The 23,112-nt window shown below is 47.3% G+C and overlaps 2 long non-coding RNA genes across 2 annotated transcripts in view; one reads left to right on the top strand and one right to left on the bottom strand.

Moving 5' to 3' along the window:
* Nucleotides 1-1,626: 1,626 nt before the first annotated feature.
* LOC140843465 (uncharacterized) overlaps nt 1,627-23,112 on the bottom strand; it is a 39,594-nt gene continuing 18,108 nt past the window's right edge. The window contains exons 2-3 of the long non-coding RNA XR_012121285.1: nt 3,231-3,352; nt 1,627-2,390 (exon numbers count right to left, since the gene is read on the bottom strand). This is a non-coding gene — a long non-coding RNA (uncharacterized lncRNA). The remainder of the gene's footprint in view (nt 2,391-3,230; nt 3,353-23,112) is intronic.
* On the top strand, nt 5,617-21,156 carry LOC140843466 (uncharacterized). The gene is made up of 3 exons (XR_012121286.1): nt 5,617-5,911; nt 6,668-7,228; nt 16,005-21,156. It is a non-coding gene; the product is annotated as an uncharacterized lncRNA (long non-coding RNA).

Below are 23,112 nucleotides of genomic sequence, written 5' to 3'. Positions count from 1 at the left end.
TCAGTGTGATGGCAGCTCAGGTGGAGGGAGAGACTGGCAGGTGAGGTTCCACAGAGGCAGGCGGACGGGCCTCATGCAGCACTCACAGTGGGCGCGGGCTGTACTTCCTCCCCCTGGCTCTGCAGCGATGGAGGGCATGGTGGGGCCTCCAGATGGGGCAAAGGTGATCGGCAATGGGCGCATATATATGCAACTTCACACCCAAGTGCTAATTGGATAATAATAAGAATTATTTTTGCTACATGACATTTCACAGATTTTTGAACTTGTTAAAAATTAAAATGCTTTTGGAAAATGTAGCCTGTTTGAAAAATTAGCTTCAAGAAACAGGTTTAAAAAATCACGGAAGAGTAAGGACAGCAGCATGTTTGTGCAAGGCGAAGTGCTCCATCCCCACGTCTGTCCTGCCCTGTGGTCCCTCACATCACCGTCATGGTTACCCGGCTGTGACCTGGCATTTCCTTGTTCCAAGGGCACAATACACACAGAGGACATGTTCAAGGTCGCTGCATAGCAAAGGAAGGTGCTTGGTGGAATGGTTGAAGCACAATGACAGATGACAAGCCGTGGTTAACACAGGGGTGTGTGTGCACGCGTGCCTGTCTTATGCATGTGTGTGCAGGTGTGTGTGTGTTTGGCAATATGAGGATGGGTAGAGCAGGTAAGATTGTTGAAGGTGAATATCAGGTGTCGAGTAAGATAAGTATCTCCAAAGTTATAAGGTGGCTCAATGGGAAAACTTGATTTAACTTACAAAAAATCATTCTACACTTTTGGGACACACATTGATTAAATGGACCACAGTGTCCCCAGCTTGTGCTTTACTCTGGAGAAATCTAACACCTGGGGGAGAAAGGAAAAGCACACTCCTGTTTTTATCGTTTGGAGTGTTAACTGCCTTCCAAGGGCTGCAGGTAGTTTACTCAATGTTCATAAGCATTTTTAAAATTTCAGTTTAGGTGAGTTACATGAAAGAAAAATTGAGGGTTCTAATTTGTATTTTTGTACATGAAACTCCCACTTGTGACTCTTCAAACCAGAAGAGCAACCACTCATCTCAGCTCTTCCTATAACCTTTTTCCTATAGACAGACAAGCACACTCAGGGAAGCGAGCAGCTCAGGTCGGGCTTTGTGAGCATAAGTCCTCTGCCATCGCTGTGCACCAGGACCAGGATCTATTCTGATCATCCTTTACTGACCATTGTTTCTGCCGTGTGTGGGCCTGGCAAGAAACTGGGGGGCATTGAGGAAAACCAGGTGTTATTCATTCGATCACCACTGTCATGTGTCAGTCTGTGCCACTGTGGCCACGCACGAGCTGCGTCCCAGGGCTGCAGAGCAGGGTGGGCCCGAGGAAGAGGGTTCTCTGAGTGTGCAGAGGAAGCATTGTGCGTCGGGGTGAGAGGCAGCTGGCACAGACGGGCTTTCACTGAATCAGCAGGTCCCCTCCAGTCACAGGACTCGGAGACGCGGTCTTCCTGTCCTGGCTTCTTTTCAGTTCCACAGGAGATGGAGTTATTAACACAACCGATGATTAATTTTGGCCAGTGTACATTACCTATTTTGGATATTTTGCAGACATTTATTTGTATCTCGATCTTATACACAAAATTTATTTACTGGTTTATAAGAGGTCTTTTTTTCTTAGTTTTATTGAGGTACAATTGACAAAATCACAAATAAAGTGTACAACATGGTGATTTGGTATATGCACACGTGTAAAATGATCACCCATCCAGTCGACTAACACACCCCCTACCCCACATCATTACCATTTATGTGTGTGCTGGGCAGCTTAAGATCCACTCTCGGCAAATTTCAAGCACACGACACATTTAGTAACTAGTCACCGCGGTCCCAGAACTTGTTCATCTTGCAGCTAGCTGGAAGTTTGTGACCAGCATCTCATTTTCCGCACCCCAGCCCCTGGCAACTGCCGCTCTACCTTCTGCCCCTGCGAGTTTGGTGTTCTCAGAGCTCTCATTCAGGCAAAGCCATGAAGTCCTGGCTTATCGCACTTACATAATGCAGCCCAGTTTTGCCCACGTCACGGTGGCAGCGTCTCCTTCTCTCGCTCCCTCCCAGCCTGAGTGGCAGCGTTGCCTGTTCATCTGTGGGCGCACACCTTGGGCGCGGCCGTGTCCGGGCCGGGGTGAATGACGCTGCCGGCCCATGGCTGTGTGGCGTCTCTGCACCCACCGATGATGCTGATGATGACGCGCCCCTCAGGGGCGCTCAGAGCTGAGATTGCTGACCGCCCGGCAGTTCTATTTTTTGCTTAGTGCCATGAGCAAACGCGTTTAGATTGTAGGCGCATTTGAAGGAAATGCCAAACAGCGAATGTAAGCGCTTGTCTGGGTGTAGGGGCAGGAGAGTGCCTGGAGAAATGCTGAAAACAGAAAAATAAGAATGAGTAAAAATGAAACGACATATAAATTATTCCATAGATCTTGTCTATGTTATCTGATTCCCCAAATCTTTCAGTTTGTCTAGACATTTTTTTACGGTGCTGAGATATATACTCTATCTCAGTATATATTATATATATATATATATATATATATATATATATATATATATATATTTACACATACTTTTTTCTGATGTTTTAAAAATGAAGCCCATTTGGCATGTTTTTATGAAAAGCGAATACATATACTAATATTTTTCTGCAGACTGTACACCCTTATAATTTACTTTTTGGTTGATTACTTCAGTCTTTGAACTTTTAAAAGGCAAGTAATAAGTCTTTTACACAAGGGAAGATGGTAGATGAAGCAGATAAATGAAGAATTGTTAACTGCCTTAAGCCCCAATATATCTTAATCCAAACTCTTGCCTCTAAAAGTAACACAAGATAATATATTTTAAAAATTAGACCATGCCCACATGTGTAAAGTTAAGTGGGAATATAAGACAACTATTCTTACAATTGAGGCATAATATCTCATATCTTTTTGAAAACTATTCCCACCTTACTGACTTTATTCATTCTTTCATTTTGCTGTACTCTGTCCATCAGATTTTGGCTGAAAACCTTCAACATAGAATGTATAATATAAAATACATACAATGTAAATTATATAATTCTAACCATGTCCTATGGATATTCTTTGTGTTTTGTGTTTAATTAAGAACTGTGATATATTTGGGTAATTGCTCTAAAAATCACCGAGCGCCTCCTTGTCGCTGGGCACCTCGCGGCCCGGCTGCATTGTTTTATACTCACCTGTTTCTGCTGTTTCCTGTTCCTGTGTTAACGCGATGAGGCTTCTCCAACATCCCTTTCCAGATTCTAGGTTCCTGCTGAGAACTCTCCTCATGAAGTGTTGTCCTTCCAGTCACGTGGGGCTTGAATTTTACAAAGACTTTATAAACACAAACATACTAATTGCTCATGCTCCGTATCAACACACGTTTCAGTTATGTCAATGCAGAGAGATAACTTAGTTGCTATTATCTTGTCACATGACACCAACTTCAAAGCAAATTAAAATAACACCACATTGTGACTCTTTAAAAATCCCACCAAACCCTCAACACCCAAAAAGAAAATAACCCTATTAAAAATGGGATACAAATCTCCCAAGAAGAAATTCAGATAGCCAACAGGCATGTGAAAAGATGCCTCACATCGCTAATTATCATGGAAATGCAAATTAAAACCACCATGAGACATCACCTCACACCAGTTAGGATGGCAACGTAGAAAAGACTAGGAACAACAAATGCTGGCGAGGATGCGGAGAAAGGGGAACCCTCCTACCCTGCTGGTGGGAATGTAAGTTAGTTCAACCATTGTGGAAAGCAGTATGGAGGCTCCTCAAAAAACTAAAAATAGAAATACCATTTGACCCAGGAATTTCACTCCTAGGAGTTCACCCAAAGAAAATGAGATACCAGATTAAAAAAGACAGATGCACCCCTATGTTTATCGCAGCACTATGTACAATAGCCAAGAAATGGAAGCAACCCAAGTGTCCATCAGGAGATGAATGGCTAAAGAAGATGTGGTACATATGCACAACGGAATACTATTCAGCCATAAGAAGAAAACAAAGCCTACCATTCGTAGCACATGGATGGAGCTGGAGCACATGCTCAGTGAAATAAGCCAGACAGAGAAAGACAAATGCCAGACGATTTCTGGTAGGCTATAAGGGAGAAGCAAGATTAAAGGAACAGAGCAGCGGCAGACTCACGGAGCGCAAGAAGAGACTGGCGGCCACCAAAGGGAGGGTTTGGGGAGGGAAGGGGATTGGGGGGCATCATGATCGGCACACACAATATACGGAGGCCGCGGGGAAGGCAGTACAGCACGGAGAAGACAAGTGGTGACTGTGGCATCTCACTACGCTGACGGACAGTGACTCAGTGGGGTGTGGGGGGGACTTGATAATATGGGTGAATGTAGTAACCACAATGTTTTTCATGTGATACTTTCATAAGAGTGTATATCAATGATACCTTAATAAAAAAAAAATCCCACCGAATTGTCAGGGTGTCCGCCGTCAGCGGCACCTTCCTGAGCCCCGGAGGCCACTTGTGCGCCCGGATGAGGGCCAGGCCCCTACTGCACGACTCCTTTCTCTCCGTATTACTTCTAGGAAGTCGGTGCCAACCGACTGTCTTTAGATGTAATTTCGCCAGGGATTCTGTGAGGCCCTGCCATGTGTGCGAGAGATGCCGGAGAGCCCCCGGGGCCTGGCCTGGAGGTGCTCTTGCTTCTCAGCGCAGAGTACTCCCCAAAGCGGTCCCGCCTTCCCGGCCCCTTCAGGAGCTTGCAGGTGGGCTGTGTCTTAGGTGGAGTGGACCGGGGCAGGATGGTCTCTGGAACTGTTTTCTCACGGAATGAATGCTTCCAGGTGGTGCGGCTGCAGCCGGGCCGTGTCCCCCTGTTCTTGGGACAGAGCCCAGGGGCTGGGTTGGAGGTGTGTGCACTTCATATCATAAATCCCGTCCTGTTCCTGAAGGATCGCAGGCTAGGTGCTTCCTCTTTTACGTACCTCTCAGCGTACCTTCTTTGAGGGAGAAACCTTATTAAAATCCCCAAAAGAAAAGCACCATTTGTGCCTGGGGTGGGGTGGGGGCGGTTCTTTCTGCTCAGTGTGTCCTGGGAGTCTGATGCCCTGAGTGATATTTAAGCACAGTGAGGTTTTCAGCGTTTGCCCCGGGGCAGGATCCTTCCCCCCTCAGAAGTGGCTGTGGTCTCCCATCCCCGGGGTGGTGGGGGGCTGGGGTCAGCCGCAGAGCTACTGCCCCTGGGGAACCTCAAGATTCAGGAGCGAATTCTCCTCATTTAAAAAGTAAACCACACTTATGTTGTTTTGAACACAAACTATTGATTTATATGTGGCCAACTAGACAAAACCTGTATTATTCTACGTCCTCTGAATTTCTTTAGAGATCAAAAGTACATTTATTCTTGGATGTTGTGAGGTCTTTGAACGAGTAAACACGTCACCTTCAGTATTACCAGAAAGGCTCACCTATGTATTGCCACGTTTGACACAAGATGTTACTTAATGAGAAGAAATTGTGGTTGACCTTTGAACCCGTGCCCTGCCCTCTGCTTTGCTGAGCAAACAAGGCAGTAATTACACAGGCGGCAGGGCTCCCACTGCAGGGCGGAGGGTGCAGCCTTGCCCGGGGTGCGTCCAGGTGCTGACGGGGGGCAGTCACCTTCCAGGGACCAAGGGCAGGACGGGTGACATCTGGCTTCAGTGGCCCTCGAGCTAAGCCTGGCACAGGTCCGACTCGGTTCTCTATCAGCAGGAGCGGTAGGTCCGGCTTCTCCTGCCGGGCACCGCAATTGCTCTCGGAGGTGAGCCTGTGCGCAGCTCTCCATCGTCCACTGCTCAGCTCTCAGCCCTGGTCAGCCCCGGGGGGCTTGTGGCTGGGTTTAAGCTGGTGAGTCGCATTCTCTGCTTTACACCTGGGCCCAGGCAGCCCAGTGGGGTCTGCAGGCAGGTGGGCGGGTCCTTGCTGTGCCCTCACCTGAGAGGACAATGACTCTGTCTCCTGCATCGCCTTGGGGCCACACTGCAGCCTACGTCTGGGGCGCAGCCAGCTGGCCTGGGTCGTCAGCATGTGGGTGCCCACCTGATGCCCCACTTGTGGGTGCCTAAGTGCAGGCAGCATTTTGTCAAGTGGACTGAACATGGAGTCCTGGGGGCCAGGACTTGGGTCCTGCCTGGAGTGGCCCAGTAACTGGGAGCCAGCATCCCTTGGGAGTGCCCTCCTGGCCCAAGGGGGCCACACGCCCAGGTGCATGCCCTCCACCTCGGCCGCACCCTCACTCTGGGCGAAGGGCCCCCTTCCTCCGGAGGGTCTTAGAAGAACTGGCTGCGGCTCCCATCAGCGTCTCCTTGCTCCCACTCTCTGCGGGGCACACCGGGGGCCTCAGGCTTTGGAGGAAAGAAGCCTTCCCCAGAGAACACGACCCTCCCGGGGAGGTGGGTGAGGGGGAGTGGGGGCGACGTGCGAGCAGGAGTAACAGCCTCGCCCCGTTTCTCTGGGCTGGGCTGCCGCCCAGTTTGCCCTAACCACAGTCCATGTGGCCATGCTCTTGGGGCCGCCCCGTGCGGGCCTGCAGTCCTGTCGTGGCGTCCCCAGGGGGGGGTTTGCAAACTTCCGTGTCATTTATTCCGCTGCACTTTATTACAGACACAGGTGAGTGGAAACGCCTCACACCACACAGGCAGCTGGAGGGGCCAACTGTCACCATGTCACCATCGAGGCAATAACGATAAAAACCTGGGCCAGGGAGGCATGCGGTCGCGGGTCTGCCTGAGGTCCCGCGCCCTGTAAAGGCCGGACAGCCCAGCCTGTCTCACGGAGGGGGCCTGAGGGGCCGATCTGCCGAGCTACTGCAAGGAGGCTGGGGAACCCCTCGACCCTGCAGCGGGACGCCAGGAGCCTGGGATCCAGGGGCAGGAGAGGCTCCAAATTTGCCAAATCGAACTGCAACCCAAAAGGCGAACTGAATGTAATGTGCACATCATGTCTTGTCCGGGGACACGCTTGTTTTGAGTTTGTGTCCTCACAAGCAGGCCCCTGAGAACCAGTAATTGCACACGCTCCCGGGGTCTTCCGTGTGACCATGTGGGGCCGTGTCGCGGGCCTGCAGCTTTCCGGGAGTGTGGGTCTGTGGTCGCCACGGCGTTGGTGCTGCGCACATTTCGCAAGTGTGTGGTTGACTTTTTATTAGGTAATTTCTCCGCTGAGGTTTTTTTTTTTTTTTTTTTTTTTTTTTTTTTTTTTTTTGAGAGGGCATCTCTCATATTTATTGATCAAATGGTTGTTAACAACAATAAAATTCAGTATAGGGGGGTCAATGCTCAATGTACAATCATTAATCCATCTCAAGCCTAATTCTCGTCAGTCTCCAATCTTCTGAAGCATAACGAACAAGTTCTTACATGGTGAACGAATTCTTACAGAGTGAATAAATTCTTACATGGTGAACAGTACAAGGGCAGTCATCACAGAAACTTTCGGTTTTGATCATGCAATATGACCTATAAACCATCAGGTCAAATATGAATATTCATTTGATTTTTGTACTTGATTTATATGTTGATCCCACATTTCTCCTATTATTATTATTATTTTTATTTTTAATAAAATGCTGAAGTGGTAGGTAGATGCAAGATAAAGGTAGAAAACATAGTTTAGTGCTGTAAGAAGGCAAATGTAGATGATCAGATGATCAGGTGTGTGCCTATGGACTAAGTATTAATCCAGGCTAGACAAGGGCAGCAAGACATCCACGGATGCAGAAGATTTCTCTCAAAGCAGGGGGGGTGAGGTTCTGAGCCTCACCTCTGTTGATCCCCAAATTCTCACCTGATGGCCCCCCTGCGACTGTGCCTGTCTTAGGTTGTTCCTCCCTTGAGGAATCTTACCCGTCTCTGGCTAACCAGTCATCTTCCGGGGCCATACAGGGAAATGTAAAGTTGGTAAGTGAGAGAGAAGCCATATTGTTTGCAAAGGTTAGCTTTTTACTTCTTTGCAGATTTATGCCCTGTGGCTTCTATGCCCAGCACTTGTCTCAAGGTATCTTTACCACCTGGAGGAATTATGATACTCGGTAAATTCGATATGAGGCACGAATTCTATTTAAAGTTTGTAATTAGGAAGGAAGAAGAAAAGCTATAGATGTAGCATATGAAGGAAACTTGGGAGGATTGATTATTTCTTTGACATATCTTCTTGTATAGTACCTTAAGTATGTATAGGTTTTAAACTACTAACTAATTTGCACACACATATTGACATAATAGGAATACGGTGACATAAACAAAGCAAATCTATAATTACCAGCCATCTCCAGTGAAGCCAAGAAAACCATTTAGGCACCCTAGGCATTTGTGAAAATTTATCTATGATATGATGGATATTTTCCAACTGTACTTGAACCATCAGACAAATTAAAGCAGCCCATTTCTGGGATCTGTTCACATCCCATATGTTCTTTTAACCATAGATAGTCTATAGTCATGAGATTTTGGGGTGCTACAACTTGCACCCCTCCCAACTCCTGGTTGAGTTCCAACAGTACAGATCCAGTCAAATTCGTTGTCTCACTGTATGCACATGCCAGCCTAGACATCTCCCTCCTCCTTCTTATGGCAAGTCCAGGAGATGGTGGGCTGGATGCAGCCACAACCGCAGCATCGTCCGGATCCCTGTGGAGGCTTTTTGATGATCTTCCCCCGGCACGAGTCCTCCAGAGAGTGCTGATGCCGGAAGCTCCTCCTCATATCGTATCTTAGTTCATTTTCTGGGTATCCAAGCTAGGCCTTGATCTTCTGCATAGAAACAAACAGACCCTTTGCCCACACTTTGACATGCCCTCTATACCACTGTGCAGAACTCATTGGAGGTCAGCACACAGTAACTGCTTTTTTTTTTTTTTTTTTTAATTAAGAGAAAGGAATATTATCAGAAAAGAGTACCTCCATAGCTGATCATCTGACACCCTTTAAGTGATCAACATTAAGGATATTTAAAGCATGCGTTGATCTTTGATTTACCAATAGTTTTATCCTGTTAAGGAGTAATCCCCCTTTTCTTTCTTTCTTTCTTTTTTTTTTTTTTTTTTTAAATTTTTAATCTACACTTACCTGAAGAATACTATGTTTACTATGCTCTCCCCTATATCAGGTCCCCCCTAACAACCACATTACGGTTACTGTCCATCAGCTTAGCAAAATGTTGTAGAGTCACTACTTGTCCTCTCTGTGTTGTGCAGCCCACCCTCCCCTTTCTCCCTCCCCCCCATGCATGCTAATCTTAATACCCCCCTTCTTCTTCCCCCCCCTTATCCCTCCCTGCCCACCCATCCTCCCCAGTTCCTTTCCCTTTGGTACCTGTTAGTCCATTTTTGGGTTCTGTAATTCTGCTGCTGTTTTGTTCCTTCAGTTTTTCCTTTGTTCCTATACTCCTCAGATGAGTGAAATCATTTGGTATTTCTCTTTCTCCGCTTGGCTTATTTCACTGAGCATAATACTCTCCAGCTCCATCCATGTTGCTGCAAATGGTTGGATTTTTCCACTTCTTATGGCTGAGTAGTATTCCATTGTGTATATGTACCACATCTTCTTTATCCATTCATCTACAGATGGACATTTAGGTTGCTTCCAATTCTTGGCTATTGTAAATAGTGCTGCGATAAACATAGGAGTGCATCTGTCTTTCTCAAACTTGATTGCTGCGTTCTTAGGGTAAATTCCTAGGAGTGGAATTCCTGGGTCAAATGGTAGGTCTGTTTTGAGCATTTTGATGCACTTCCATACTGCTTTCCACAATGGTTGAACTAATTTACATTCCCACCAGCAGTGTAGGAGGGTTCCCCTTTCTCCACAGCCTCGCCAACATTTGTTGTTGTTTGTCTTTTGGATGGCAGCTATCCTTACTGGTGTGAGGTGATACCTCATTGTAGTTTTAATTTGCATTTCTCTGATAATTAGCGATGTGGAGCATCTTTTCATGTGTCTCTTGGCCATCTGTATTTCTTTTTTGGAGAACTGTCTGTTCAGTTCCTCTGCCCATTTTTTAATTGGGTTATTTGTTTTTTGTTTGTTGAGGCGTGTGAGCTCTTTATATATTCTGGACGTCAAGCCTTTATCAGATCTGTCATTTTCAAATATATTCTCCCATACTGTAGGGTTCCTTTTTGTTCTATTGATGGTGTCTTTCGCTGTACAGAAGCTTTTCAGCTTAATGTAGTCCCACTTGCTCATTTTTGCTGTTGTTTTCCTTGCCCGGGGAGATATGTTCAAGAAGAGATCACTCATGTTTATGTCTAAGAGGTTTTTGCCTATGTTTTTTTCCAAGAGTTTAATGGTTTCGTGACTTACATTCAGGTCTTTGATCCATTTTGAGTTTACCTTTGTATATGGGGTTAGACAATGGTCCAGTTTCATTCTCCTACATGTAGCTGTCCAGTTTTGCCAGCACCATCTGTTGAAGAGACTGTCATTTTGCCATTGTATGTCCATGGCTCCTTTATCAAATATTAATTGACCATATATGTTTGGGTTAATTTCTGGGGTCTCTAATCTGTTCCACTGGTCTGTGGCTCTGTTCTTGTGCCAGTACCAAATTGTCTTGATTACTATGGCTTTGTAGTAGAGCTTGAAGTTGGGGAGTGAGATCCCCCCTACTTTATTCTTCTTTTTCAGGATTGCTTTGGCTATTCGGGGTCTTTGGTGTTTCCATATGAATTTTTGAATTATTTGTTCCAATTCATTGAAGAATGTTGCTGGTAATTTGAGAGGGATTGCATCAAATTTGTATATTGCTTTCGGCAGGATGGCCATTTTGACGATATTAATTCTTCCTAGCCATGAGCATGGGATGAGTTTCCATTTATTAGTGTCCCCTTTAATTTCTCTTAAGAGTGACTTGTAGTTTTCAGAGTATAAGTCTTTCACTTCCTTGGTTAGGTTTATTCCTAGGTATTTTATTCTTTTTGATGCAATGGTGAATGGAATTGTTTTCCTGATTTCTCTTTCTATTGATTCGTTGTTAGTGTATAGGAAAGCTACAGATTTCTGTGTGTTGATTTTGTATCCTGCAACTTTGCTGTATTCCGATATCAGTTCTAGTAGTTTTGGAGTGGAGTCTTTAGGGTTTTTTATGTACAGTATCATATCATCTGCAAATAGTGACAGTTTAACTTCTTCTTTACCAATCTGGATTCCTTGTATTTCTTTGTTTTGTCTGATTGCCGTGGCTAGGACCTCCAGTACTATGTTAAATAACAGTGGGGAGAGTGGGCATCCCTGTCTGGTTCCCGATCTCAGTGGAAATGCTTTCAGCTTCTCGCTGTTCAGTATAATGCTGGCTGTGGGTTTATCATATATGGCCTTTATTATGTTGAGGTACTTGCCCTCTATTCCCATTTTGCTGAGAGTTTTTATCATGAATGGATGTTGAATTTTGTCAAATGCTTTTTCAGCATCTATGGAGATGATCATGTGGTTTTTGTCTTTCTTTTTGTTGATGTGGTGGATGATGTTGATGGATTTTCGAATGTTGTACCATCCTTGCATCCCTGGGATGAACCCCACTTGGTCATGGTGTATGATCCTTTTGATATACTGTTGAATTCTGTTTGCTAATATTTTATTGAGTATTTTTGCATCTACGTTCATCAGGGATATTGGTCTGTAATTTTCTTTTTTGGTGGGGTCTTTGCCTGGTTTTGGTATTAGGGTGATGTTGGCTTCATAGAATGAGTTTGGGAGTATTCCCTCTTCTTCTATTTTGTGGAACACTTTAAGGAGAATGGGTATTATGTCTTCTCTGTGTGTCTGATAAAATTCCGAGGTAAATCCGTCCGGCCCCGGGGTTTTGTTCTTGGGTAGTTTTTTGATTACTGTTTCAATTTCTTTGCTTGTAATTGGTTTGTTTAACTTTTGTGTTTCTTCCTTGGTCAGTCTTGGGAGGTTGTATTTTTCTAGGAAGTTGTCCATTTCTTCTAGGTTTTCCAGCTTGTTGGCATATAGGTTTTCATAGTAGTCTTTAATAATTCTTTGTATTTCTGTGGAGTCTGTCGTGATTTTTCCATTCTCATTTCTGATTATGTTGATTTGTGTTGACTCTCTTTTTCTCTTAATAAGTTGGGCTAGAGGCTTATCTATTTTGTTTATTTTCTCAAAGAACCAGCTCTTGGTTTCGTTGATTTTTGCTATTGTTTTATTCTTCTCAATTTTGTTTATTTCTTCTTTGATCTTTATTATGTCCCTCCTTCTGCTGACTTTAGGCCTCATTTGTTCTTCTTTTTCCAGTTTTAATAATTGTGATGTTAGACTATTCATTTGGGATTGTTCTTCCTTCTTCAAGTGTGCCTGGATTGCTATATACTTTCCTCTTAAGACTGCTTTCGCTGCATCCCACAGAAGTTGGGGCTTAGTGTTGTTGTTGTCATTTGTTTCTATATATTCCTTGATCTCTATTTTGATTTGTTCATTGATCCATTGATTATTTAGTAGCATGTTGTTAAGCCTCCATGTGTTTGTGAGCCTTTTTGTTTTCTTTGTAGAATTTATTTCTACTTTCATACCTTTGTGGTCTGAAAAATTGGTTGGTAGAATTTCAATATTGTGGAATTTACTGAGGCTCTTTTTGTGAGCTAGTATGTGGTCTATTCTGGAGAATGTTCCATGTGCACTTGAGAAGAATGTATATCCTGTTGCTTTTGGATGTAAAGTTCTATAGATGTCTATTAGGTCCATCTGTTCTAGTGTGTTGTTCAGTGCCTGTGTGTCTTTACTTATTTTCTGCCCGGTGGATCTATCCTTTGGGGTGAGTGGTGTGTTGAAGTCTCCTACAATGAATGCATTGCAGTCTATTTCCCTCTTTAGTTCTGTTAGTATTTGCTTCACATATGCTGGTGCTCCTGTATTGGGTGCATATATATTTAGAATGGTTATATCCTCTTGTTGGACTAAGCCCTTTATCATTATGTAGTGGCCTTCTTTATCTCTTGTTACTTTCTTTGTTTTGAAGTCTATTTTGTCTGATATTAGTACTGCAACCCCTGCTTTCTTCTCACTGTTGTTTGCCTGAAATATGTTTTTCCATCCCTTGACTTTTAGTCTATGCTTATCTTTGGGTTTAAGGTGAGTTTCTTGTAAGCAGCATATAGATGGGTCTTGCTTTTTTATCCATTCTATTACTCTATGTCTTTTGATTGGTGCATTAAGTCCATTTACATTTAGGGTGACTATTGAAAGATATGTACTTATTGCCATTGCAGGCTTTAGATTCGTGGTTACCAAAGGTTCAAGGTTAGCTTCTTTAGTATCTTACTGCCTAACTTAGCTCGCTTATTGAGCTGTTATATACACTGTCTGGAGAGTCTTTTCTTCTCTCCCTTCTTATTCCTCCTCCTCCCTTCTTCATATGTTGTGTGTTTTGTTCTGTGCTCTTTTTAGGGGTGCTCCCATCTAGAGCAGTCCCTGTAGGATGCCCTGTAGAGGTGGTTTGTGGGAAGCAAATTCCCTCAGCTTTTGCTTGTCTGGGAATTGTTTGATCCCACCATCATATTTAAATGATAGTCGTGCTGGATACAGTATCCTTGGTTCAAGGCCCTTCTGTTTCATTGCATTAAGTATATCATGCCATTCTCTTCTGGCCTGTAGGGTTTCTGTTGAGAAGTCTGATGTTAGCCTGATTGGTTTTCCTTTATAGGTGACCTTTTTCTCTCTAGCTGCCTTTAAAACTCTTTCCTTGTCCTTGATCCTTGCCATTTTAATTATTATGTGTCTTGGTGTTGTCCTCCTTGGATCCTTTCTGTTGGGGGTTCTGTATAATTCCATGGTCTGTTCGATTATTTCCTCCCCCAGTTTGGGGAAGTTTTCAGCAATTATTTCTTCAAAGACACTTTCTATCCCTTTTCCTCTTTCTTCCTCTTCTGGTATCCCTATAATACGAATGTTTTTCCTTTTGTATTGGTCACATATTTCTCTTAGTGTTGTTTCATTCCTGGAGATCCTTTTATCTCTCTCTATGTCAGCTTCTATACGTTCCTGTTCTCTGGCTTCTATTCCTTCAATGGCCTCTTGCATCTTATCCATTCTGCTTATAAATCCTTCCAGGGATTGTTTCACTTCTGTGATCTCTTTCCTGACATCTGTGATCTCCTTCCGGACTTCATCCCACTGCTCTTGCATTTTTCTCTGCATCTCATCCCACTGCTCTTGCATTTTTCTCTGCATCTCATCCCATTGCTCTTGCATTTTTTTCTGCATCTCTGTCAGCATGTTCATGATTTTTATTTTGAATTCTTTTTCAGGAGGACTAGTTAGGTCTGTCTCCTTCTCAGGTGTTGTCTCTGTGATCTTTGTCTGCCTGTAGTTTTGCCTTTTCATGGTGATAGAGATAGTCTGCAGAGCTGGTACAAGTGACCGCTGGAAGAGCTTCCCTTCTTGTTGGTTTGTAGCCTTTTCCTGGGAGAATAGCGACCTCTAGTGGCTTGTGCTGGGCAGCTGTGCGCAGACAGGGCTTCTGCTTCCTGCCCAGTTGCTTTGGGGTTTATCTCCACTGTTGCTGTGGGCTTGGCCTGGCTGGGGCTGTTCTTCCAAAATGGTGGAGCCCCGTTAGAGGGGGAGCAGCCAGGAGACTATTTATCTCCGTAAGGGGCCTCTGTGCTCCCTGCTGCCCAGGGGGTTAGAGTGCCCAGAGATCCCCAGATTCCCTGCTTCTGGTCTAAGTGACCTGTCCTGCCCCTTTAAGATTTCCAAAAAGCACTCTCCAAACCAAAACAACAACAGCAACAATGAGAGAGGGAACAGAAAGGAAAAAAAAAAGAAAAAACACGCGATTTTTTTTTTTTTTTTTTTCCTCAGGTGCCGGTCCCAGGCACCCGCGCACTGGTCCTGCTGCCCTGTCTCCCTAGCACCAGGGTCCCTGTCCTTTCAAGGCTTCCAAAAAGCACCCACCCACCGGTCCCGCAGGGAAGGAACGCTCAATATTCTTGGTCCTCAGGCACTGGTCCCACGCACCCGCTCACCAGTCCCGCCGCCCTGCCTCCCTAGCACCGGGGTCCCTGTCCCTTCAAGGCTTCCAAAAAGCACTTGGCAAAAAGAGAGAAAAAAAAGGGGAAAAACGCGCGATTTCTTCCGTCCTCAGGTGCTGGTCTCAGGCACCCACCCACCGGTCCCACAGGGAAAAATGCGGGATATTCTTTGTCCTCAGGTGCCGGTCCCAGGCACCCGCTCACAAGTCCCGCCGCCCTGCCTCCCTAGCACCGGGGTCCCTGTCCCTTTTAGGCTTCCAAAAAGCACTCGCAGAAAAGAAAAAAAAAAAGGGGAAAAACGCGCGATTTCCTCTGTCCTCAAGTGCCGGTCTCAGGCACCCGCCCACCGGTCCCGCAGGGAAAAACGGGGGATATTCTTTGTCCTCAGGCGCCGGTCCCAGCCACCCGCTCACCAGTCCCGCCACCGTGCCTCCCTAGCACTGGGGTCCCCGTCCCTTCAAGGCTTCCAAAAAGCGCTTGCCAAAAAGAGAAAAAAAAAAAAAAAAAAGGGGAAAAACGCGCGACCTCCTCCGTCCTCAGGCACCGGTCTCAGGCACCCGCCCCCAGGTCTCGCAGGGAGAAACGCGGGATATTCTTTGTCCTCCGGCGCCGTTCCCAGGCACCTCCTCACCGGTCCCGCCACCCTGCCTCCCCAGCAACGGGGGCCCGTCCCTCTAAGGCTTCCAAAAAGCGCTCGCCAAAAAAAAAAAACTGCTCCGGTTTCTCTCCACCCGCCGGGAGCCGGGGGGAGGGGCGCTCGGGTCCCGCCGGGCTGGGGCTTGTATCTTACCCCCTTCACAAGGCGCTGGGTTCTTGCAGGTGTGGATGTGGTCTGGATGTTGTCCTGTGTCCTGTGGTCTCTATTTTAGGAAGATTTTTCTTTGTTATATTTTCATAGCTCTATGTGTTTTTGGGAGGAGATTTCCACTGCTCTACTCACGCCGCCATCTTGGCTCCCGCCCTTCCGCTGAGGTTTTTAATCACCAGTTTGGGTAAGGGGCTGTGTCGTGACCGGTCAGGTCCTGTGGAGGGGCTGAAACAGCTCCTGCCTGGGGGGGAAAGGGCGGTTTGGGGCAAGCGCCCCTCCCCGCCTGCCCTGTGGCTACTCTGACAGACGACGTCGTGATTCTTATACAAGAAAGCATCTCTTTCTAGGCCTATAAGAAAACTTCTTGTGTCCTGTTGTGCTTCCTGGAAGAGCTGTATTTGTGCACGAGACTATTGCGACCCCCCGAGACAGGCGTGGCTAGTGCCCAGCCCCGGAAAGGAAGAAGCAGGCAGATATGCTATTTTTAAAAAAACATTTTCTTTGCAAGTTTTACCTTTTTCCTGTAAGCCTAAAAAGATGACACATGTCCTAGTGCCTCGCTGGACATTAATCCTGGGGCACCGAGAGGGTCACCAGCAATGACTTAATCCCCACCGCAGCGCGACGCCCCATCTCCATCGTCCCTTACTTGGGAACGCCGAGGAGCTTTTTCAGTACAGGCAGTGCCTTGGGAGAGCTGGGAGTGCTGCCCGGGCTCGAGATCTCAGGGGGACTCAGCATGGCGTGCTGACCACAGGCACAGCCTGTGGAGGGACAGCGCGGTGGGACGTCCAGGCCACCTGTCCATCCCACCACTGGCTGCTGTGTGCCAGGAGCAGCCCGGCCGGAGACGGGGGCAGGGGTGACAGGCTCTGATGAGCAGAGGTGCACAGCCAGGCGTGCTGCCCCTTCTCAGGGCAGCTGGTTCAGCAGCCGTGGTCAAGGACTTCAAAGGTAGCTCCTCCCTTCTCATTTTGGCAGCTTTCCAAAGATGTCCCTGCTCACGAGGAAGCCATCTCCTTGGAGAGCTTGGGGGCCCTTGTCCACAGGCAGGGCCAGGCCCCCTGACACCTACCTCCCTTCCTTGGGGCCCTGCACACACTGCCCCCCAGCTGCTGGGTGTGAGCTGGTGCCAACCTGCCCTTGGGGCCGTCAATGATCCAGGTGGGGAGGCTGAGGGCCGGCAGGCACAGGTGTCCCTCCGCTGTTTCCCTGAATGGGCGGTCACTGCAGGCTGGGCAGCAGGGCTGCCTTCTGTCAGCGTAGAATGGACCGGCATCCTGGGGGAGGATGGGTGCGAGCTCGAGGTTCTCAAAGTGAGGACCGTTGCCTGGGCAGTGCAGGCTTCAGCGGGGACTTCCGCTGTCAGTCATCCCAAAGAACAGCGTTCAGTGACACAGAATAGGGGGCAGGCAGCCACAGTGGCAGGAACTTCTCTTTCAGGGGCTGTTGGTCTGCGCAACCGGAAGCAGAGACCAGGTGGTGGTCTTCAGCAGCCACACACTGAAGCCCAGGGCAGGAAGGGAGGCAGGGTCTGAAAGCAGGACCGGGGCATGCGAGAGGGTCAGGCTGTCTGTCCAGGTGGCTTGCCGTCTGTACCGAGGTGCTCCATTCTCAGAGCTGGCGTGCCAGTGGGGCATGTGGGATGCCCATTGCTCAGCTGTAGTGGAGAAATACACGATGGGGGCTGGGCGTGGTGACCCATCTACAGAAGTGTGTGATTCTTACCTTTATTCTGTGTGGTATATGAATTCTGCATTAGCTGAGCATGACAACAGGAAAGCTAGGAGGTTTCTTGGGAGCAGGGCTTTGGATCAATGGGTGGAAGCACATTGGAGAGCCGTGGACGGGAATTGCTATACTGTAGACATTGACATAAAGGCACCTCTGTCTCTGGGGGACAAAAGGAAGGGACAAAAACCTCACTGGCCAGCCTGTTGTTAGAATTCCACGTCTTCACTGACCTTGGGTCACCCTTGACCGCCAAGACCACAGTGCTTTGGTGTGCGATGCCAAAGTACCTCGACACACAGCAAAGGAGAGATGCTGGGACAGCTCAGCCTCCGTGCACCAGGGGCTTTTTGTCTGAGTGAGGAATCTGTCCAATTTCTTTGGAAAGTCAGAGTAATTCTGAAGTTTCGTCTTTGTTTTGCAGCTGATACAAATACAGCAAATGTGGGAGACTCCTCAGAGTGCAGTCTAACCCACGTTTGTAGCTCACAATGAGATCTCCCATCTACCTGGACACACAACAGGAAGTGGACCGAGCCGCGTTGGCCAGATGCTGTGATCTTTCCTCTTTGAGGCCCAAGCCAGCCAGGTGGCCTTTCCGTCCCGCGCGTGAACCCATCAGCCTCTGCGCTGGTTTTCCCTAGCATCGTGACGTAGTGGAAGGCAGGAGCTCATTGGAACTCTCACACCAAAGACGGAATTGACCATTTATTCGACAGCTTTTGGGGGATCACAGATAATGAGATCATACCATGCAGCCTCCGCACTTTGCAGATGAGGAAATTGTTGTGGAGAGACCGTGCGATCGGCTTATGGTCACGTCTTGTGGTGGGCATGCTGAGCTTTAGTGCTGACTTTTCCTGGTGGGCAGAGGTCCCGGTGGGCATGCAGAGGGCCTCCCCTCTCTGAGCGTGTATCTTTCTCCAGCACCAACTTTCAGACTCACCCTCTTATCAGTTCCCATGGCAGCCACAGGGAAAACCACATTTAGTGGTTGAAAACAACAGGTTTGTTCCCTCACTGTTTGGAGGGTGCAAGTCCCCAGTCGAGGTGTGGGCAAGGCCGTGCCACCCCGGAGGTTCTTGGGGAAGGTGGCCTGGGTTCCTCCCTGGTGTGGTTGACAGTCCTCGCATTTGGCTTCTTCCTGTGTGACTGTCTCTTCTCATAAGGACACAGTCATATTGGATCAGGGCCACCCTAATGACCTCATCTTAATTAGATCATCTGCAGAGACCCTGTTTCCAAATAAGGTTACAGTCACAAGTACTGGGAGTTAGGACTTCAGAATATCTACTGGGAGACACAATTCGACCCGTAATACCTTCACAAAAAGGAGAATCTTACACAAGTAAGTACATTTATAAGCAAAATGATTTGGTTTTTGATGCAAAAAATCAGACTCAATGTGTGAAACTGGGCTAGTTTGGAAACTCAGTGAATTCCCTCTTGAGAAGAGCAGTTCTTAGGCCCTGAGGAAGGTGACCAATCATGAGACGGGCAGGGTGCCTGCAGGCAGATGGCCGTGCGGCCTGTGTGATGTCGGTCATAGGAGTGACCTGGGCACGCTGGGGTTCGTGCCCGCAGTTCCAGTCACCAGGGCTCCTGCCGGGACTGGCCTTGGCCCCTGGCCAGGCTCTGGTGATTCCAGGTCACCTGGCAGTCACCCAGCAGGCAGTGTGGTCGCTGGAGGTGTCAGGCCTTCAGGCTCAGCCCAGGCTGAGTGAGGACCTTCATGTCAGTTCTGTCTGGATCTGGGGAAGGAGGAGCCCTCCGTCCACTGGGCTCGGACACAAAGCAGAGCACCCCCTGAGCCGGCGGGAACGGCTCCTCCTGGGAAGGCACGTGGTCGGCCTGTATGCAGCTGCGTCAGCAGGAGGAAGGCGGCCAGCCTGCTGCAGGGTCTGCTGGCTTGGCGGGGATTCTGCTGTTTCGGGATGAGCTCCTGAAGGCACTGCCCACTTGGCACGGTGCGTGAGGAGTTGTCCGGTGCTGCCTGCTGCACTCAGCCAGGCACCTGCGTAACCAGGGGTACGGAGGCGTTACACGTCAGTTTTCACAGCCGATTTCCCCATCGTGGTTTTGGGCAGTGACGTGGTTGATCTGCATGACCCAGTGGTGCCTCTGGCATCTGGGCCTTGACTCTGAACAGCCAGATCGGGTCTCTGCCCAGCCCTTCTTGCTGTTGCATCGTTGCTTTCCCAGGTCAGCTGTGCCTGGGGTCAGGTATGCAGACAGGGGGCAGCGGGAAGACCAGGTGATGGCTGTGATGTTGGGCAGGCGGTTGTGAATATCTGTCTTGGGTGGCCCAGCACCGGAGTCCCAGGTCTCTGACCTGTCCTCCAGCGAGTCAGCTCCTGGGTGGCTTGTGTCTGCATCAGCCCTGGGCTCTGCTGACCGTGGGCCAGTGAAACAGATTAAATGCATTCACCCAGGCTCCTCACCAAGTGAGCAAATTTAGGAAAAACCAGGGTGCAGCTCCCGTCACATACCTTGAGAAGCGTTGCTGACACATTCCCAGATGTAAGGGAGCGGGTAGAGAGGCGTCCTCCAACTGTGGGCCGGCAAGTGTGCCTCTCTCTGGAAGGCACTGTTTGGTCGGTGATGCAAGTGAGACTAAGCTGCCTTTTTGGGTCACTGCTCAGTAAAACGCAAAAGCATAATAAACACCTGCAAGCCGGTCAGGGACACGACAGCCCCTGCAGCTCAGCCCTCACGCCGCGAGCCCCAGTCATTCAGTGCATGTGCGGCCAGCAAGGATGACGGAGGACCCCCCTCTTGTTTTGTTTCGTGATTCAGCCTCGTGCACCAAAGGACAGAAACTGGGTTTTTATAGGTGGGACTGAGTTTAGTGTTTTTCCTATAAAATAATTTCCAGAAATTTAGCTTCAGGCTCTCTTCTCTGTCTGATATAGGAGTCCAGAATCAGAATTCATTTTTTTGGACATCCATAAAATGCACAGTTCTCATGGCCAATGAGGACCCCCTGGCGGGATCCTGGCGCTGCCACCCAGGCCTGCTGCCCCCCCATGTAATCCCCTCCTTGGCCTTCCAGCCCCTGCCTGCTGCTGCTCATCCGTGCTTGGCTCCGGGCTCTTCCCTGTGGAGACACCTAGCTTCTGAGGCCGTGAGAGGCCACCGTCCGTGTGCCCAGCAGTGGCAGGCCTTCACTGGACTGTGGGGAAATACATGAGGGCAACGTTTTGTGCATTTCTGCATCCGAGCTTGGGCTTAGGAAGGGCAGAGAGAACGTGCCTTGCTGCGCATGTCAGGGTCCCTCTCCGGCCCCTGGAAATAAGCCTTATTGTGCACGAATGTGCCCCACTCTGTGAAGCCGCGCTGGGAAGCGACAGCGACCAGACTAAAGCACTATACATGCTGGAGCATTGCTCTGCCTTCCCACTTTGGTCTTTTCCCAAAGAGGTCTCTGATTCTGTTTTTTAAAGTATACTTTATGAACTTTTAAGAAATTACAGAAAAATGTCTTGCACTTTCAATTTATTTCAATTTAATGGTAATGGGATGTTCTAATTTCTTGTCTTCAAAAAGTGTTCCTTCTTCCTCCAAATCTTCCCAGAACTTCTTGCTCAGATCTTCAATGTTTATTATTAAGATTCTTAAAATAAACCTGATGTTTGAATTTTTGACACACCATGCAGGGCCACTGGCTTTTTCGGTAAAAGCAACGATACCGGTAAGATATTGATTCCCTAAGATCTACGGGAGATGGCAGGTTGGGGTTAAGTGCTTAATCGAGTGTGGAGGGGGTGTCACTGCCGAAATTCCACATAATTTAAGGATCATTGAATATAACAAAAAAATCAGAAATGTGAAGTTAAAGACAACACATTTGTTTCCTTTTATTTTTATTCCTATGTGAGAAAGAAACAGAAAGTGGGAAAAACAATGAGTGGTTTTAGCATTCAGTTCTTACAAGAGTAATTTTATTCTCTCAAGGTGAACATACAAAATAAATGAGAACAAAATAAAATGTAAGGAATATTTAGACTTAATCCATATGACTCAGTGATTATGTTTCTATTAATACTTTGATCTGCAATTGAAAGTAGGAATATTTTCACTTGGTCAATTTTGTGTCTCTGCTTCTCCTGTTTTGGGCAGTAGTGTAAACAACTGGCATCTAAGGCAGCCAGAAAGCTTTTTCCCTGTGAGAGAGCATACTGCTCATGTACAATCGCTTATATCGATGCAGGTATATTCTTTAATGCACACACGGGACTGTTCCGTACAGACACGCATCTCTCCTCTTATTCTCATGCCTGGGCTTTGCTACTACAGCCGTGACTTTGGCACTAAAAGAAAAGATTAATTGACTAATGGCTGCACATTGGGCTGGCCTGGACATTGTTCTGGGGCTTTGCTTCAATTCTGGTGGTTACAGAAAAAATCCTCTGCAACAATGTTATTATTGTGATAAAAAGAAATACTTGTTAATAACTAGATAATTTTAAGAACTTGGGGTTCATCCATCTGGTAATCTTAGTTGTGATTAAGGAGGAAATCCTAATGCCCATTATTCCTAATGACAAGACCAGGCAGGCTTAAAGCATTAGCTGGCGGAGGCCACTGAGAAGAGGTGATGAAGGATATCAGCAATCTCAGCCGCAATTGAGGAATTGGCCTGACCTCCACACAACAAAAGTGATACAAAAGAATTACACCCTCACTAAAGTCTATTTCCTCGTATAATCACACAAAATGATTTTTCTTAAATATGATAATAAATCACAGCAAAAAATCAATGTGGCAGGGCCCAACTGCTATGGTCTGATAACGCATCAATCAATATTTAGTATTTAGATTTTAATTAATACATAGCCGTGCAGAGGCTTTTTAAGAGAGAAATATTATCTCAGATAAAAAATCCGGCACTGTTAGCATGCAGAAGTTGTTGGTCATATCTGTCATTGATCAATCTGTGGGAGTTGTGATTAAAAACCCTTGAAAATATCAGACAAGTGGGTAAAACAGATTGAACCAAAAAGAAATGTTGTCGGCATCTCTGTCGGGAGCCGCCTGCCCCGGAGCCGGAGGAGTCGGAGCGGAGCTGGGCCCGGCTGCCAGGGGCACCCTTCCACACCGATGCGGGGGATTCGGGCGTCCTGAGAAAATACACACTGAACTCTTTGTTGCCGAATCAGAATCAGAAATTTCGAATTAATGTGCCTTGTTCCTACCACCCTCATCCTGCTCTTACTAGTTGTAGTTTGGGATGAACATTTTCTTTTGATGATCCAGTATTTTAAAACAATTTCGTATTGGTAGATGCACGTTGATTTTAGTTGCACTTTCATTTCCCACATGCCCCTAGACTTAGGATGACGTGGGCCGTTATGCCTGATGCGGTACCTGGAGGAACAGAGACCTTCCTTTCCAGCCTCCGAGAGAAGACCTAGCTTCTCACCTCCCACTGGCCACCCCCTGCTCCCATTTGGGCCACAAGTTCACAAAGCCAATCCGTGTGGAGATGACCCTTGAGGCTGACCAGGCGTCTTACCAAGGAGAACATTTTCCCAGATCTAG

Source organism: Manis javanica, chromosome 9 (genome assembly GCF_040802235.1).
Source record: "Manis javanica isolate MJ-LG chromosome 9, MJ_LKY, whole genome shotgun sequence".
Classification (NCBI taxonomy): domain Eukaryota; kingdom Metazoa; phylum Chordata; class Mammalia; order Pholidota; family Manidae; genus Manis; species Manis javanica.
The sequence above is the reverse complement of the archived record's forward strand: the minus strand, read 5'-3'. Positions and strand labels throughout refer to the sequence as shown.